This window comes from Schistocerca nitens, chromosome 5 (assembly GCF_023898315.1).
Source record: "Schistocerca nitens isolate TAMUIC-IGC-003100 chromosome 5, iqSchNite1.1, whole genome shotgun sequence".
Classification (NCBI taxonomy): Eukaryota; Metazoa; Arthropoda; class Insecta; order Orthoptera; family Acrididae; genus Schistocerca; species Schistocerca nitens.
In genome coordinates this window covers 882195925-882216142 of record NC_064618.1, presented here as the reverse complement: position 1 = coordinate 882216142, position 20218 = coordinate 882195925, and positions in this window count along the sequence as shown.

Below are 20218 nucleotides of genomic sequence, written 5' to 3'. Positions count from 1 at the left end.
TATTTCAGATTGGACAAAAAAAAAGATGACCAACACGTAGTGCTGGTAACGGAGCAGTTGTTTTGGAGATGGAGATTTCACGCCACTCCATTCAGAGCCTCTGGCTTCCTCCGCTTCGACAGGTCAAATTGAGGAGATGCCATATTGCAGATGAATCTTGCCGTATTTGTTTGATTTTACAGTAGAATTTGCATAGCATGAAAACATGCTGTTTCCGGGCATAAATTCTATGAGCACAAACAATGATTGAAGTTTTCTAATAGGAGTTTGTTGTGAAACTGCATATTTATTGATAAAAGTTGTACAACAGCCTTATACGGAGAGTGACGTTCAAATATTGGACCTTATAAAGCGGCTTGCATCGTAGTGTTATTGGTAGAGTTGTAGATCGCGGAGTGAAATGTTCCGAGTTTGATTCCACCCAATGGGAAACATTCTCCATAAATGTTTAAAATTTCTTTTTCTTTCAAACTTCTACTACAAAAGGGTGGCTTTTTTTTCTTTTATTTCCCCTCTAGAAGGTAACATATTTGTAAAGCTTTATTGCACATGTCTTATACCTTTTACCAAGGGCTATCCTTATAGCTTTCTGTTAGAAACTACCGAGTTACCGTCTACACAGTGTCCCATCCTCATTTAAATTTGTCACTTGTTTTGTGAAATCAGTTTGAGGATAGGGAACACAGACAGTGTAGCAGGCCTGTGTGAAGGAAGTCTAACCGGAGACAAGCGTATCCACATCACAGCATTAAATATGAAAATAGCACATTCAAAGCTACTTTAGACCTTCTGTTACATTGTTGATTAGTCTGTCCACAGCAGTGATTCCAAAAACTGTATATATGTGGGAAACAAGGGTGTGTTGTTAGTGTTCTGTTTCCTCATCATTTCTTGTTGCTCTGTTTGTTCTAGTTACATCAAAAAATTTCTAAAGAAAGCGTTGCAGCTACCCCTACATGTAATTATTATCCTTTCCTCTATCCAGAATTATCAATCATTATCAAGAAATGGAGTCTGGAGTGATGGGAGGCAGCAAGGGAAATTGAGACTAACGAAGAAAGGCCAATATATTTTTTCATATAAAAGGAAAAATAATTTTATTATATCTAACAGTAACTACATTAAATAATAATGTTTAATTGATTAAACTCCAAATAAGTTATAAAAACTTCTTGTTTCCTCTCAGAAAAATAGTTTTCTGGCTGTTTCTGGGTGAAGGAAATTACACTTGTCAGAAATAATTTTTTTCAGCTTTTGAAAATACCCTTTCCGCTGGTACAGTTGAGACTGGAATGCTCAAGTACCACTTGGCATTGTCGCTTAGCCCTGTCGTGCAATTTCCCAGCACCAGTATTCCACAGGATTTGTCGTCTGAGGCGTACATGGATTCTCGACGTACTGACATACACAAATTGTGGCATGAACTGCAGCTGATGATGGCCTCTGGGTCTATAATTTGTGTGCCATAAAATCTAGTAATCCTGCACCCCAGGAACTACAGCCAGCAACTGGTTGCACAGTCTGTACAACTTTCTCTTCCTGCTTCTTCAAGATGCACTGTATTTCTGACATTGCCGTAGTTCTCGCGTCTTCAGCACACAGGGAAGATTGGAACACTAACTTCTTGAAGCGTGGGTCAAAAAAAGTGGTTAACTTTGTGACAGTGCGTGTTTCATAGGGAAACAGGCACTTTTCAATTAATTCTTTAACCCTCTGACTGCTGGGGACGTGTTAACTCGTCATGCCTCGCCGTTCCCCTGGTGTGCCTGACATGTATAAGCGCTGCCCTCGGGTCTTCCCTACAGCACTAAGGAAGTGTTGACACGTGCTGCTCCACCAGCCTTTCCACCGCTAGGGACAAGTTTAGGCGCGCTGAGTCACAGCTGCCTGAGTGCTACAGACGTTTAAACATGCAGAGCGGTCTTTCTGTCCCACTTTTCCAGTAGCTGTTCAGTGGTCTGACTGTATAGTTCAAGAGTCCGTATATGTTTGTTGCTGTGTTTCCTCTTTTCAGAATTCGATTCCTGTGTTTTCGTCAGTTTTCTATGTGAGAATTGTCACGTCGCCGTGGTTGCACAGATAAAGAAATCCTGGATATGCTCACTAAGAGCAACAGTGAGTGGGAGTTATCTGACATTGGTAGCAGTGATGAGAGTTCAACAGTTGGTAGCAGTGATGAGTCTTCAACAGAATCTTTAAGCTGTAGTCCTCAGCCCTTTACATCAGAAGGGAGAGCAAGAAATACAGTTGTGGGAGTGACAAGTCGATAGTCGACAGGACACTGAAACATTCTTTTGCAGGTGAGGTTCTTTGGAGGAAACAGTGTGTTCGTTTCCCACGTTCACGTATGTATGTATTGTGTTTGTGTGGTACAATAAAAGTGATTATTCCCAGTATAGCATCCACGCAAGCGTTTTCTTTTATGTAGTGGAATTACCCCCTACGTAAGTGGTGACCCCGTAACTATGTGGTGTGACAGTAGACGAGTTTCTTTAGATATTTTCCGTGACGTCTCGTATCGGCATGCCATCTGCACAGAACCTCTTCCGCGACATCGACGGTGTCATCCAGAATATCAAGAAGGAGCTCGACATGATGCAGCAAACCCCTCAGTACACAGTGTCACGGATTCCTACATCTCATACCGACCTCATCCACGACGTTACGTTTCCAACCAGTGGTTCCTGCACCGCCGCCACAGGATATTGCCCCACACAACCAGCCCGCAGGACACGCCGATATCGGACCAAATGTGCTCGCGTTTTCATCATCCGCGTCGGTGCCGCTCCCACGAGGTTCAAACTTTCCGTTCGCCGGCTCTCGTTGCCCACCCTCGTCACGGTTACAAATTCGGCCCCCACCTTGTGTTCCCGAATGTCTGGAAATTTGGTTCACTATTATGGAGAACATTTTCGTGCAACAACAAATAGTCGATGGTTTTGAACAGTTCACGCTAGTGATATGCAACCTGGACCAACGTGCGTCGTCAGTGGTACCGGATATAATTATGCAACCCCCACGACAACAAGCCTACGCTACCCTCAAGAAGGCGTTAATTTTGCATTGCACAACACCTGTGGACCAGCGGATAACACAGCTCCTGTACCACGAGAAACGCGGCGACAGGTGGCCTTCAGACTTTTACCGGCATTTACGTGCTATAGTGGACCCTTCCGTGTTCTCAGACACATTACTTGTGCACATCTGGCAACAGCAGTTACCTCCGCAAGTGTGCTTAACCTTAATTGCTTACGAGGACTGGCCATTAAGCGAGTTGCTGCAAGTGGCCGATAGAGCGCACTCCCTGCTCGACTCGCGCGCCACAGTGGCCGCCTCCACAACCACCTTGGCCAACAACACCAGCCGAGCACGGCCGGAGCCGATTGACGCGACGCCTCCAGCTTGTGCTGCCACAGCGAGCGCCGGACACGACCGAAGCTTTCCGATCTCTCCGTGCTGCCATCGATCAGCTGACCGCACAGCTGCAGCAGTTAGAGCCACGCGGCATTGCGGCGGCTGACACACACGCGGCATCGCCAGCCGGCGCGTCCGCCGCAGCACGCAAACAATGGCACTGGTATTGCTGGTTCCACCAGCATTGCGGTGCGCAAGCTACGAAGTGTAAGACGCCGTGCTCGCACCCACACGCATCCTACGGCCTGCTTTAGGCGCAGCCGACCGTGACAACAAGCAACTGCGCCTAAACTCACAGATGCATGGGAGGAGAACACCCCTGTTTCAGCACGAGCCTACATTATGCGGATCGACTTCTCCCACAGCTGTAAGGTACGCAGCTTCACAAAGACTTTTCGTTCCTGATCGCTCTACAGGGTGCATGTTTTTGGTTGAAACCGGCTCAGATGTCAGCACTCTGCCTGTAGATTTCTTCCCTTCAGACAAACGTGCTGAAGGGACCACTTTGAAAGCAGTTACCAATTCAGTCATCCACACATATGGACAGAAAACACTGCCAATGGACAATGGGCTACCAGAAAAATGCAATTGGACCTTCATTATGGCCGATATCGACCAACCTATACTAGGTGCATGATTTCATGGCAAAACATGCATTGTCCGTGGATTTGTGCAAGTCACAACTTGTCCATTCTGCCAACAGATGGGTTATTCTGGGAATACAAGGATGTCCGACCTTGGGTTATTCTGGGAATACAAGGATGTCCGACCTCTCATGCATGCCCAAGGGTAGATAACCTCAGCACACCCACCTGGGTGGACACCATAGCAACGAAGGAATCTGACCTGCAGGTGGCTCAAATGACACCAAAACAGTTGACGGCACAACAGGCTCATGCTGTTTCAACTGCAAAGGCGACACCCAAGCCACAACATGGAACAAGAAAGAACAGGACAAAGCATCAGACGGTGCACCACATCCGTGCAACTCCAGGCCCACCAGTCTCCTCACACGTTCACACGCTTGCACCTGATCGCTTGCGGGAAACCAAGACCATTTTCAACGAGATGCTGCAGGAAGGAACTTCACAGCCATCCAACAGTCCGTGGTCCTCTTCTCTGTACCTTGCCCGTAAAAAGAATGGGTCATGGCGCCTGTGCGGTGATTGTCGAGTTTTGAATGCCCGAACTGTTCCGGACAGATACCCTGTGCCACATATACAAGATTTCACCCATTCACAGGCCGGGGTGCCCACATTCAGTGTTTTAGATTGCCGTAAGGCTTATAATCAGATCCCGATGGCAGAGCAGGACATACCAAAGACTGCAGTGACAACCCCATTCGGGCTGTTTGAATTTTTGGTGATGCCATTCGGGCTGAAAAATGCTGCCCAAACATGGCAACAGTTTCTGGACAGCGTGCTAAGAGGGCTACCATATTGTTTCGCCTATTTGGACGGTATTCTGGTGTTTTCGGGGAATGTTTCTGACCATCAGGCTTAGTGCTCATGGAATAACACTTAACAAGGACAAGTGCGTGTTTGGAGAGCTCGTGGTGACCTTCCTGGGTTATAAAGTGTCAGGCCAGGGCATTTTCCTACTGCCAGAGAAGCTGGAGTAGTTGTGTACCCTACCACGGCCTCAACACTACCACGATCTCCAACGATTCCTAGGAATGATAAATTTCTATCGTCGCCACCTCCCCGGAACAGCAGCAATCCAGACGCCACTCAATAATGCCTTGGCCGGACACAACAAAATTGGCAAGCGCCCACTCCCATGGACACCTGAGATGGACTCTGCTTTCGAGGCACTGCAAAACGGCCTTCACAATGTAGTGGGACTTGTACACCCTGCACCAGGAGCTCAGCTAGCCCTAGTAGTGGACGCAAGCCAAGTTGCAGTCAGTGCAGCACTGCACCAGAGAGTGAAGGGTCATTGGTAGCCACTAAGTTTTTTCTCACAAAAACTACAGATGGTCAAACCCGTTGGAGTGCATACGACAGGGAACTCCTCGCAATGTATGAAAGTGTCAGGCACTTCCGCCCTTTCGTTGGGGGCAGGCAATTCACCTTATACACCGGCCATAAACCTCTCGTGGGAGCTTTCTACAAAATCAGTGATTCATGTTCCCCCACCAGGCCCGCCATATCGAGTTTATATGCCAGTTTTCGACAGACGTGTGTCACATCCATGGTACTGATAACATTGTGGCAGACTTTCTCATGCATTAACAGGATAAGTCCAATGTTGGATTATTCTGAATTGGCAAGGGCACAGGCTTCAGATGCGCAGCTGCAGTCCTTGTTGGTGGACTCATCCACTGGCCTATGTTTACAACTTGTGGACACCCCCTGCAGCCCATTTAAGGTATAGTGTGACAACTACACGGTTAGACCACGCCCATCACTCTCCAGTTGCGACGAAAGGTATTCGACAGCATTCACAACCTGGCACACCCAGGAACCAATGCCTCAGTGAAGTTAGTGACGGACCGTTTTGTGTGGCCTTCAATCGAGAATGATACACGGGAGTGGGCCTGCAGCTGCTATCAGTGTCAATGTAGCAAAGTGGGACACCATGTTCACACTCCAGTAGGACGATTCCCAACCCCAACAGCACGTTTTGGGCATGTACACATTGACTCGGTTGGACCCCCTCCCCCCTTCGGAAGGTTACAGGTACTTGTTTACGGCAGTGGATCGTTGCACACGGTGGGCAGAAGCCACACCAATCAGGGACATTTCTGCAGAGACTACGGCACGGGCATTCTTGGAAACTTGGATGGCTCGTTTTGGGCGCCCATTTTTCGTTACCACTGACCAAGGATGCCAATTCGAGTGGACACTGTTCCAACAACTATTGAAACTCTGCAGCTTCCAACGAAACCGGACAACTAGCTACTACCCGGCCAGCAACGTTTTGGTGGAAAGGTGGCACCGGACTTTAAAGGCTGCCTTGATGTGCCACGAGGACTCATGGACTCAAGTGTTGCCATTGGTTTTGCTGGGGTTACGGACCGCATTAAAAACGGACATCAGTTGTTACTCGGCAGAGTTGGTATATGGAGAACCACTACGTGTTCCAGCAGAATTCCTTGCACCAGTTCCTCTCCCAGATGAGACACAACTACCCCACCTCTTGCAACAAATGAGGAAGCAGGCAGAGACGCTACGTGCAGCCCCGGCGTCTCAGCACGGCACGCACCCAGTGTTTGTACACCAGTCCCTCAATACTTGTTCCCTCATCATGCTCCACACAGACCTGGTACGTCATTCGTTACAGCCACCGTACACTGGACCGTACCGAGTGCTAGGACGGGGCACACACACAATGGACATCCTCCTCCAGGGAAACTTGACCGAGGTTTCCGTTGAGCAGGTAAAACCCACTTGGACAATGACAGCACCGACTGCAGTCTCACAGACAATTTCAGGCACAATTCGCAATGAACCCACACCTCCAGACAGCTGTGACCCACCGGAGCTCCACACCAGGGGCCTAATGCAGCAACGGAACCAGCAAGCAGCACCCGCACTATCCGCACTCGGGCAGGCCGAAAGGTGAAGTTTAAGTACCCCACCATACCGGGTCCTCTGCACCTCAAGAGGGGGGTGGGGGGACTGTGTGGAGTGGCAAGTCGATAGTCGACAGGACACTGAAACATTCTTTTTGCGGGTGAGGTTCTTTGGAGGAAACAGTGTGTTCATTTCCCGCGTTCACGTATGTATGTATTGTGTTTGTGTGGTACAATAAAAGTGATTATTCCCAGTATAGAATCCGCGCAAGCGTTTTCCTTTATGTAGTGAAATTACCCCTACACAGTCATCGGTTCCTCTGAATCCGAGGAATCAGAAAGTGATAGTGAAACGGTTTGGAAAAGATCGTGCTTAAGTGACACATTTGGCTGGAAAGAAACCGATTTCCAGCCGTTAAACCATTACTTCGATGACTCGAGTTCAGGACGCAAATGTCAATTAGATACTAAAAGATACTGACCAAAGCATTCTTTCATTTTTTGTGACATTTATGTCTCAAGAACTGATGCAATTTATTGCAGACGAAACAAACCATTTTTACGTTTACACCAGAGGAAATACTACAGAATCTGTGAATTCTCGACTGTCAAAGTGGAAACACACTGGATTTGAGGAAATGTATTGTTTTGTTGCTATTTGCCTTCTAATGGCGCAAGTTAAGAAGTTAAAATTAAGTGATTATTTGTCCAGAGATACACTTTTGAACACACCAGTCAGTAATATTATGTCCTGAGACCGTTTTTCTCTACTTCTGAGAATGTTACACTTCAGTGATAACTCTGCGAGTAGTAGAGGCGACAGTCTATTTAAAATTAGGACAATTGTTGACAAAGTTCATAAGACATTTTATAATTCATTTCGCCCACATCACAAGCCTTGTTTAGATGAAAGTATCTTGCTGTTCAAAGGACAATTATCTTTTAAGCAATTTATTCCAACCAAGCGAAGCAGATTCGGAATAAAGACATTTGTACTGTGTGACTGTCAGAGTGGGTATATTTCGGATTTTATTGTATATACATACACAGGCCTAACAACAGAAATTGGGTTCCACAATTTGGGAAAATGTGGCGACATAGTGGCAACTCTTACAGTACCATATTTGGAACAGGATCATATTCTGTATGTCGATAACTGGTACTCCAGGCCGTACCTGTTCCTCTCGCTTCACAACCATGGAACAGCCGCATGTGGCACTGTTCGTAAGAACAGGCGCAACATGCCAAAACTGCAGAAGAAATTAAAATGAGGAAAAACTGAGTTTAAGTCCACTGACAAGGTCCTTGCTATCAAGTGGTGCGATAAGAGAGAGGTGTGCACGTTGACCACAAGTCACACAACACAAATGGTCGAAACAGAGAAGACTGACAGACATACTGGCGAAAAAATAAAGAAACCACAATGTGTTGTAGATTACAATTCTAGTATGGGTGCAGTTGACTATTGTGACATGTTACTGAGCTCAAAGGGATCAGTGCGTAAGACTGTGAAATGGCACAAGAAATAATTTTTTCACATTCTGGATTTGTGCATTCTAAATGCTCATGCTCTCCACCGGTCGGTCACAGGGCAAAAAATGGCACTCGCAGAGTTTCACCTTTCTCTCGTAATAGAGATAGTAGAAAAATATGCTACAGAACACAAAAAAGCTGGTAGGGGAAGGTGCTACAATGACGAGAATCCTCTGCGATTCACTGAGAGACATTTTACGGCTGTTATTGTGAGTGAACATTCATAGAAAAGTATGCTAATGCGCAGGTGCACGGTTTGCACGAAACAGAAAAGTGCACTGGGAAGCTGGATACCAATGCAAAACTTGCAATGTTCCATTATGTGCTGTACCCTGCTTTGAGACTTACCATACAAAGAATCATTACTAATCATTGGGAAATAAATCTGAGAAAATGTACTGACACTTCTGAATGACTTACTAAAAAAAAGAGCAAAAATGTAAATCTCTTTTTATCTTCACCAGTGCCAGTCCAGAGCTCGGATCGAAAAGATGGATGGGAAATAGATGCAACAGGTGTAAAATTATTCAAACAAAGCCTGACTTGAAACTTCCTGGCAGATTAAAACTGTGTGCCGGACTGAGACTCGAACTTGGGACCTTTGCCTTTCGCGGGCAAGTGCTCTACCATCTGAGCTACCCAAGCACGACTCACGCCCCATCCTCACAGCTTTACTTCTGCCAGTATCTCGTCTCCTACCTTCCAAACTTTACAGAAGCTCTCTCCTGCGAACCCTGCAGAACTAGCACTCCTGAAAGAAAGGATATTGCGGAGACATGGCTTAGCCACAGCCTGGGGAAGTTTCATATCAGCGCACCAGGACCTTAACCGCTTAGTAATAAAGCATATGATATTGTAAACCATTTAGTGGAGTCAATAATGAAAACAAATAGGAATTTGATGTTTGATAATTGGTTTACTAGTTACCCCCTTATGATCCATCTCTTGAAAGAACATTCATTGGCTTCTTTGGCACAGTCTGTAAAAACAAGACAAATGTACCTGAGATTTTCAAAAAAGGAACAGAAGTATATAATTCTTGAGTTGGGTTCCAGAATGCAACAGCAAACATTGGTCTATGACAATTTTTTATGGTATACTGAATATGGCTGCCATAAATGCCAGCAGAGTCTACAGAGAAAATAACAAAGATGACAAAACACGTATGAAGTCTCGAGATTTCATTTGTAATTTAGGTTTGAATCTGATAAATGATAGCCTTCGCATTAGACAAGAAAACATATGTCTTCCAAGGGAAATTCGAAAGAGGATTGCTGATTGGTTGGGAGAAACTTCATCGTCAGTTCCAAAGAAAATGACTGGTATGTCAGGTGTGGCGACAGAAAGAAAAAAAGAAAGCTTAACACTTTGGGAACTAGCAGCTTTGAAAAATTTTGAGCTCAGAAGACCAGACATTTATGTTGTTATTTAAAATTTTACTGGCACATTTTTATGATGTATCATAAAGTGTAACACATGCAAAAAAGACCAATATTATATGTGAAAGCTTATCTTTTTTCTGTAGGTACACTATGTATATTAATTTAAACCATCAAGTTTTTGTATTTGTGTGCTCACGCTGCTTAGCAGTAATGTTGTTATTGGCTGACTCCATCACGTGTCCTATGCTCTGACTATCTGATATCATCACATTGCAGAATTAATGACATGAGCTATGATTGGCAACAAAAGCGCATTGCAATATTGGTTTCAATGCCTCAGAAACTAATGTGCTCTGTTTGGTGTAATTCAAATATATATCTTTGTAATACAAAAATATGCAGTGTATCCTAATATGGAAGTATGCAGTGTACATGTTTTTGCACATCAAAGATCTTACCAAAACAAGACATTTTTGAGGGGGGGGGGGGGATCGCCAGCGGTTCGTTTTTGAAAGTTCCAGTAAGGTCTTCTCTCATGAATATAGCCTTAGCTATTCAAAGGATTGATAAGTTTTGCAGTCACGAGGGAAAGTGTATTGTCACTTAATTCGAAAAAAGTGGATTTTCACCCGGGAAAAGTGTAGTTCTGTGACACCGGGATAGGCATAGACCTGTTATCTATGGTCTGCAGGAATAGGGGTTTCTGCCATCTTGATGATGCCACGGGTCAAAGCAGCTGGGCAGGATCTGACACTAGCATTGCAGAAATTGATGTGAGTGAGTTGAGACTTGTTTCAGACATTATACAAGAGCAAATGGAACGACAAAGCATGAGAAGATCAATGAGAGATGCGTGGCTGGTTAAAAGTGGGATAAATAGCTAGCAACAATGTGAAGACTGTGGTTATTGCTGTCAAAGTTTTCTTTACACTGAACGTCCTTAGAAACATATCTACCCTACAAAAGTGTTAGCACAATGATGCTTCAGCAGTTTTCTTCACACATCTCTGAGTGCGTTTCCTAAACCACTTACAGCAAACTCTAAGACAGTTTCTTTGGAAAGGATTCAGTAAATTTCCTTCCCTCTAATTCTCTAGTCTGAGATTGTGCTCAGTTTCTAATGACCTTGCCATTAACAGAGCATTAAAGCTTATTCTTCTTTATTCGATCAAGAGATCAGTACTGCCATTATAAATTGTGTTCCGTGATAACAACTCAGTACTCCACTTGGCAGTGGTTCCAGCAGATCTTCTGCACAGGTTCATTTGGAATATTCCAAAACTGTTTGCTCAAATTAACACAGGCAGTAGAGAACATCGAAACAATTATATTTTGATAAAAAACAAATGGTTTGTTGTGAAGTCTACTTGTAAAAGTAGGGAACATTTTGTTAGTAGTACTGACGGAAGATGATGTGTCGGTGTCACTGACTGGGAATGTGTACTGACATTCAAAACTGCTGTGTGTGCGGATGGTTTGCTCTGAGTTCTGCTCGGAAATGCACAGATTCTTTTCCGAGCATCATTGCATTGTTAGAACAACGGTGACTTCCTTGTAACACAGCGATTCAGTTGCAGTGATTACTACCCTGTGGCAACAACTGTGAACATGGAGCATTTTACGCATGCTGAAATGGCTGACAGGTGTCTGATACACGCTTGTGTGAATGGAAATGGACAAGCTGCAGTCAGAAAGTATCAAAAATGCTTTCCCAGCTGATTGATTCCACATTACCAAGCATTTGGATATTTACATCACCTGCTATGTGAAACAGGTAGTTTCCGTACAAGTATGCATGCTACATGTCGGAGTTGAACAGTGCGATCTCCCAGAATGGAAGACGAAATACTGCGACATGTTGAGGACACTCCATTTACGTGTACACAACGTATTGCACACATCCTAGGTGTCACACAAAGCCTTGTGTGGAATGTGTTACACGACCAGAAGCTTCATCCTCTCCCCCAGTACGAGGCAGCACTAGCATCTGAAGATTTTCTTCATTGCGTGAAGTTTGCACAATGTTTACACAACAGACTGCCCTGCACCTGTTATTCCAGCTAAGGTCCTGTACACTGATGAAGCTCCTTTTACACATGAGGACAGTTTCAATATCTGCAGTTTGCATGTTTGGGCAAATGTGAGTCCACGAGGTACTTGACCTCGTACTCATCAACAGAAGTTAGTGTTGATGTGTGGGTCAGCATTTTTGGTGATAGCTTGATTGGACCATACATTCTTCCATTCTACCCCAATGGATAGAGATATCATATCTTCTTGGAACATTTGTTGCAAGAACTGCTGGAGGATGTACCTCCGAATGTTAGATAAAACATGTACTTACAGCACGATGGGGGTTCAGCCCATTTCAGGATTGCCGTGAGGAATCGTGTGGGAACCACCTTTGGGGACTGACGGATTGGCAGAGGTTGCCCTGTGTCCCGGACACTCAGGTCGCCTGTCCACACGTCTGGATTTCTTCCTCTGAGGGCATATGAAGCGGCTGGTGGACAAACCTGATGTGGAAACAGGAGGAGGCCTCATTGCTAAAACTGCCGTCGCTGGTGGTACCATTATGGACATGCCAGGAATATGCTACACATATTACACGCATCATGACACAATAGTCAGTGGTCCAGCAGTGTTCTCCTTCATACGGGCCCTCGGTCGCACACTCAGGCATTTCCTGTGAATGTTGCTTTTCTAATTAGCATGCTAAAATACCTTCTGTGTAAATTCATACCCAGCATCAGAAAATTCCGTCAGAGACCTTGTGACCATAACTAAATATGTTTCTTTTGATATTTTCTTCCTCCTGTATTAATTTGAAAGAAGAGTTTGTAACACCCCGTATACAGGGGGCTCCAAAAATGTATACTAACCAAGGAGAGGTTCTGCTGACTTGATGCATGCTTTTACCTTCAGCTAGCTGAACTTCCATTTTTCCAGAATTTCTTCCTGAAAAGTCCTTAGTACAAAGAAGAACTGTTCAACTGCTCTGGAAGATTATCTGGTTTTATTTACCATATTACAAGCGAACTTGAATTCTCAAGTTACAATTCATTAGTAATACTAGCATGACTGAACTATTCCAAGGCTATAGGCAGAATCCTCCTTTACTTCATTCAACACTCTTTAAGTCAGCATTGACAATTTTCACAGCATCACGTAGGGGCTCCACGGTGTGACGCACATCGCTGTAGTTTCTGTGGCTGCTTGCGATGGTACGGTTTTGTCGTAAGACAGTCTTCCTCACGACACCTCAGGAGCACCCCCAACAAAAAAATCCAAACACAACAAACTCAGAATAGGTTCAATACTCCAGCTAACCCTAATAACGTAACTTAAAACCTGATTGCCTACCAACTAACCATGATTTCTCAATTGTATCATCTGTTACTGGGTTAGGTGTTCTACGAACTCCCAGATTACTGATTTGTATCTTCAAACCCTCATATCTGCTGCTCAAATAATTGAATAATCCTGGTAATTTGTGACTAACCCATTGTAATTACTGTAGCATAGTTATATTGTTGAATCTTAAGCATCTAACCTAACACAGAAGTAATGTTTTAAAATGGTAACTTATCGCAAGGTATGTGGTCTTACTTATTGAGATGAGTTCATGTTTACGGTTAATGTATATATTAGCAATCCTCAACATAATAATCAGTCACATCATATCCGGTGGGTTGTCATATCACGGCTCATTCATCTGTACTTACAAGCAATTACACTCGAATGTGTACTATTACAATTAGCACCCAACATCTACATCTACGTGGATACTCTGCAGATCACACTTAAGTGCCTGGCAGAGGGTTCATCAAACTGCCTTCACAATAATTCTCTATTATTCCACTCTCGAACAGCGTGTAGAAAAAATGAACACCTGTATCTTTCTATGCGAGTTCTGATTTCCCTTATTTTTATTATTTTTATTGTTTCTCCATATGTAAGTCGGCATGAGCAAAATATTTTCACATTTGGAGGAGAAAGTTGGTGACTGAAACATCATGAGAAGATTCCACAGCAATGAAAAACACCTTTATTTTAATGGTGTTCATCCCAAATCCTGTATCATGTACGTGACGGTCTCTCCCCTGTTTCACGATAATACGAAAGTGCTGCTCTTCTTTGAACTTTCTTGTACTCCATTAACCCTATCTGGTTAGGATCCCAGACCATGCAGAAGTACTCCAAAAGGGGACGGACAGGCATAGTGTAGTAGATCTGTTGTTGTTGTTGTTGTTGTTGTTGTTGTTGTTGTGGTCTTCAGTCCTGAGACTGGTTTGATGCAGCTCTCCATGCTACTCTATCCTGCGCAAGCCTCTTCATCTCCCAGTACCTACTGCAACCTACATCCTTCTGAATCTGCTTGGTGTATTCATCTCTTGGTCTCCCTCTACGATTTTTACACTCCCTGCCCTTCAATACTAAATTGGTGATCCCTTGATGCCTCAGAACATGTCCTACCAACCGATCCCTTCTTCTAGTCAAGTTGTGCCACAAACTTCTCTTCTCCCCAATCCTATTCAACACCTCCTCATTAGTTATGTGATCTACCCATCTAATCTTCAGCATTCTTCTGTAGCACCACATTTCGAAAGCTTCTATTCTCGTCTTGTCTAAACTATTTATCGCCCATGTTTCACTTCCATACATGGCTACACTCCATACAAATACTTTCAGAAACGACTTCCTGACACTTAAATCTATACTCGATGTTACCAAATTTCTCTTCTTCAGAAACGCTTTCCTTCCCATTGCCAGTCTACATTTTATATCCTCTCTACTTCGACCATCATCAGTTATTTTGCTCCCCAAATTGCAAAACTCCTTTACTACTTTAAGTGTCTCATTTCCTAATCTAATTCCCTCAGCATCACCCGACTTAATTCGACTACATTCCATTATCCTCGTTTTGCTTTTGTTGATGTTCATCTTATATCCTCCCTTCAAGACACTATCCATTCCGTTCAACTGCTCTTCCAAGTCCTTTGCTGTCTCTGACAAAATTACATTGTCATTGGCGAACTTAAAAGTTTTTATTTCTTCTCCATGGATTTTAATACCTACACCAAATTTTTCTTTTGTTTCCTTTACTGCTTGCTCAATATACAGATTGAATAACATCGGGGATAGGCTACAACCCTGTCTCACTCCGTTCCCAACCACTGCTTCCCTTTCATGTCCCTCGACTCTTATAACTGCCATCTGGTTTCTGTACAAATTGTAAATAGCCTTTCGCTCCCGGTATTTTACCCCTGCCACCTTTAGAATCTGAAAGAGAGTATTCCAGTCAACATTGTCAAAAGCTTTCTCTAAGTCTACAAATGCTAAAAACGTAGGTTTGCCTTTCCTGAATCTTTCTTCTAAGATAAGTCGGTAAGGTCAGTATTGCCTCACGCGTTCCAACATTTCTACGGAATCCAAACTGATCTTCCCCGAGGTCGGCTTCTGCCAGTTTTTCCATTCGTCTGTCACATTTTCTAAATGTTCTGCTAATGAAACACAATTTTTAGTTTGCCCTCCCCACAACATATTCTGTGTGTCCTTTCCAATTTAAGCTGTTCATAATTGTAATTCCTAGGAATTTAGTTGAACTTATGGCCTTTAGATTTTTAGATTGATTTATTGCATAATTGAAGTTTAACGGATGCCTTTTATCACTGATGTGGATGATCTCACACTTTTCATCATTTAGGGTCAATTGCCAATTTTTTCACCATTCAGATATCTTTTCTAAATCATTTTGCAATTTGTTTTGATCATCCAATTAGTTTACTAGATGATATGCGACAAGCATCATCAGCAAACAACCTAAGATGGCTGCTCAGATTGTCTCCTAAATCATTTATATAGATAAGAAACAGCCGAGGGCATATAACGCTACATTGGGGAACACTGGTTTACTTGATGACTTTCAGTCAATTACTACGAACTGTGACCTCTGACATGAAATTGCGAAGCCAGTCACATAACTGAGATGATATTCCATAAGCACACAATTTCACTACAAGCTGATTGTGTGCCAGAAATACGGAATCAATTTGAAATCCCTTGTCAGTAGCACTGACTGATATGTCAACATCTTCAGCAACTTCTCATATGGTAATTCAACGGTTTTCCAAAGCAATTTTTGTCACAACTTCGATGTTATCATCTGTTGTTGATGTGCTGGAGCGTCCAGAGTGAGGTTCGTCATTGGCATCTTGTCGGCCATCTTGGAAGAGCTTGTATCACTTGTAAACATACATTTTTTTTTTTTACCTTAGAGCAGACTCACCGTATGCCACTGTCAACATTTCAAGTGTTTTAGAGTGGTTGATTCCATTTTTCAAACAAAATGTAACGCAAAATCTTTGCTCCATTTTTTATAATAATTGAAAATTACCGAGCACACTAAAACACATCTAACCTTTCTATGTGTCAAAAACAAATGAAGTATGCTGTACACTTGAAACTGTGAACGTATGTTCGGGACATGTGTACCTACATAACAAAAAAAAAAAAAAAAAAAAAAAAAAAATCGATAATCAAATGTACGTTGCCCACGTGATTTGAAAAGTCACCTTACTTTTTGAACAGTCCTCATATGTATGTCATTGTTCCTTTTGAGCTGCAGTGGATTATTTACAACAAAAATCATGAAAGAATAAATATATTGCAAAGCAGCAGTCAAGGCACCTAATTACATATACAGATGTGTACAAGATGATTGTGGGTGAGCACCCCACAATTTTGAGCAGTGAAGATTTTTTGTATTAGAGATAAGTTACCCCAAAACATTATGTCATATGCCATTATTGAATGAAAATACACAAAAATTTCAGCTTATTGGTTTGTCTCACCCCAGTGTGTGCAATGATTCAGAGCACAAATGTGGCCTAACTAAGTCATTTTAGGAACTCCAAATTTTGTTAAATTTTCAGTTTAAATGCTCATCAATATAGACTCCTAAAATTTTTGAAGCTTCTACCAAAGTTATCATGGGTGCCAAACTCAAAGTGGCTTCCAAAGAGTTTACAGGACAATGTGAGAAAAATGACATTCCAAAAACTTTTAAAGGATTACTTAATGGAAAAAGAATTTTATAGTGTGGAAGAGTATATGTATCAATGAAAGAAAAATGCTACCAATACTGTTACAGAGGTACTGTAAGTAATTTAACATATTATGATATGTAAATAACTTGAGAGTATGAATACTGAGAGAAAAATATAAATATGCGTATAATATGTAAATAATTTTCAGTACTTAAAAAATGGTTGAAAATGTATGCAACATTATCATAAGTATTGCCACTTTGATGTATTAAATTGCAATAAATAGGTTAAATATTGCAACAAATTAGGTTTAAGTCATCCTGTCCTATATTACAAGTACACACTTTGTACAAAATATAATGAAATGGGACCAAATAAAAATCAATCAATCAATTCCTTGCTATGTGTTATACCTACCATTGGTGTAATACCTCTAGATGTGTGGAACTGAATATGTTGTGTCTTTTTGAAATTGGAAATGAGCCCATTCACAGAAACCCATTCAGTAATATTTTTAAGAATATTACTAACTACTTCTTCTGTTTTATATGTATGTTTGGACTTAGTACAATACTAGTGTCACCTGCAACAAAGACAAACTAATTTTCAAGTGTGCTGAAAAGACCAATGCACTGGCACCAAGTGGCTGCTTTCTGTACTATTAAGCATCCTTGACTGCCACCCCTGTCTGATCTCAACTCTTCTCAGGCAGTTGTGTCTCAAATGTAGCTGTAGCTCGAGCCACCTCTAAAATTTACAGTGGCAAAAAGTTGAGAGTGATGTTATGCTATTAAGTTTTGCATTCTGCTGAGGAAGACGGCCTTAGAAACACTTCAAGATCTTCACAGATTTTATGGTGAGTCTGCAATGTCTCTTGCAGCACGTTTCAGGTGGAATAAAGCTTTCAAAGCCAGAAGGTGGAGTTGTGAGCTGAAAGGAGGGGAAGTAGCCCCCACCTATGCCCTTACCATCACAGTCAACACTTCAGCAGTAGTCATGCAAAGACTCTCATCTGATTGGTAGACACTTGCAAAAATGCTGGAAACTTCTGTGGCAAGCGCTAACACCATTTTGATCTGTCATTTAAACATGTCACAACTGTGCGCATTTGCTGGATTCCCGTACTACTGACGCCTGCTCAAAAACAGAACAGTGTTGATATTTGGAACTTACAGAGACAATTTGTTGAGGATGAAGGGGTTAATTGCTGGAAAGTCATCATCACTGCCAATGAATCTTGGGTATATTGTTATGACCCTGAAATCAAAAGACAGAGTATAGAGTGGGTTCAGAATGAACAGTATCACCGCAAAACAGTCCGTGTCCAGAAATCAGCCAATAATGCCTTAGTGATCACATTTTACATTGTACATGCAGTAAGTTCTCAGAGGTCAGTGAATCAGGGTGCTATAAGAATGTCCTTCAGTAACTGATGAAAAATTGTATCTCTGAGAAATGGAGGGGATTCTATGAAAGTGGGAACTACACCACCATAATGTGCTGCCTCACGTTTCAGCAGCCGTTGCAACGTTTTTGACTGAGAAGGCCATTTATATGACATCCACCCCATGGCTCCGATCTTGCTCCGTGTGACTTTTTTTTTTTTTTTTTGTACTCTGCTACAAAAAAGGATCTCAGTAGACATTGATTCAACTCCCAAAATGAATGCAGTGATGGCTTTAGACGTACTTTTCAAGCAATTATCAAGAAATGGGTTTGAGGACGTCTTCTGAAAGTGGATGAGAAGATGGGACAAGTACATATCTCTTAATGGTGCCTGTACTGAGGGGGATAATTTTGTTTTTGATTGATTATTAGTTAATAAAGTTTTTTCAGTGTGAGTCTCAGTCTTTGTTGTATGATCCTTGTATAAGAGATGGCAGATCATTTACTTGAATGAGAAATTGTAGTGGATGTAAAATTTAGCCTTGTGGAACTGCATAAGTGATTACTTCTCAAGTAGAAAACTCTCTTCTACTTACATTGGTTTACTTTTTAAGTACGTTAAATATGATATTGTCTATTGGTTGGCTATACCATATAAGTCATCAAGGTCCGACCGTGCATTCTGAACCAGATGCACTGCTGCCAGTGTTAACATTACAACCACACTAACCTGATGTGCTGCTGCCATTGTTAACATTACAGCCACACTCCAGTGTCCTGTCAAAACCCGGCCCAACGTGTTACTCGTGGTAGGAATGCTCACGAGGGTGATTGCCTGCCTCCTCCTCTTTGCTGTATCAATTGCTGTGGTGACCGTGGAGCCTCATCCTGAAAATATCCCATGTATCTCGATGAGCGAGCCATCCGGCGGACCCGTGTGAAGGAAAAAGTGCCTCACCCTGCCACTCCCGAGTTGTTGGCTAGTCAAAAGTCTCGGCACTTGCAGTACTGTTATTGCTACACCTCTCTCCGTGAAGGACAAGGTCACACAGACTCGTGACATCAAATGCAGCACAAGGGTTGCAAAATCACGTAATGTCACGGTAGCATCCCTGTCTCCTTCTCCTCCAGCTATGCAACGGGCCCCCAAATTTTCACCTCCAGTGGTGGAATCACCTGCTACACAACCGGCAGGCTGGAAAGCACAGAAGAAAAACTCTCACGAGGACTTTTTATGTCCCTCCAGACAACAAACATCCGAGTCTTCTTCTGCCAATCACAAAGGCTCCAAGAAATCAAACAAAGGTAAATGGTCTTCTCCTTGACCAACTCGGAGATCCTGTTCGACAGTGTCATTGCATGATACCCTCACCTGGCCGACCACCGTTTCTCTGGTGCACATCGCCAGGCATTATTCTGCCCCAGAATCCGCAGGCAGAGCCAGTGAGGCTGCTAACGCCTCTGTAGATCTCGTGGACTGGGATCGTCCAGCCTCTTCACCCTGTAGCCGTGAGTCTTTGAAGGCAGGCAGTTGGCAGCTGCCGATGTGGCAACCCTCCATTTTTCCCTCGTCTCCTTTACTCTCCTCCAATGGAACATTTGTGGTGTTAGATCCCAAAAGAAGGAATTACGGCTGCTCCTGTAATTGCAGCATCCACATATTTTCTGCCTCCAGGAAACAAAATTGTGTCCTCATGACCAGTTTGACCTCTCACATTTTTTTCCGGTTCACTTCGACCTTCTCATCGAGGATGGGATTCCATCTCCTGGGGGAGTTATGCTGCTCATCTGGGATGACGTTCGTAGTCAAACCGTCTCACTGATCACCTGACTGCAAACTGTTGCAATCCGCATTTTTCTTTCTCACTTCACGTTTTCTCTTTGTACCATCTACATCACTCCATCATTCGGTGTCAACAGGGCAGACTTTCCCCAGC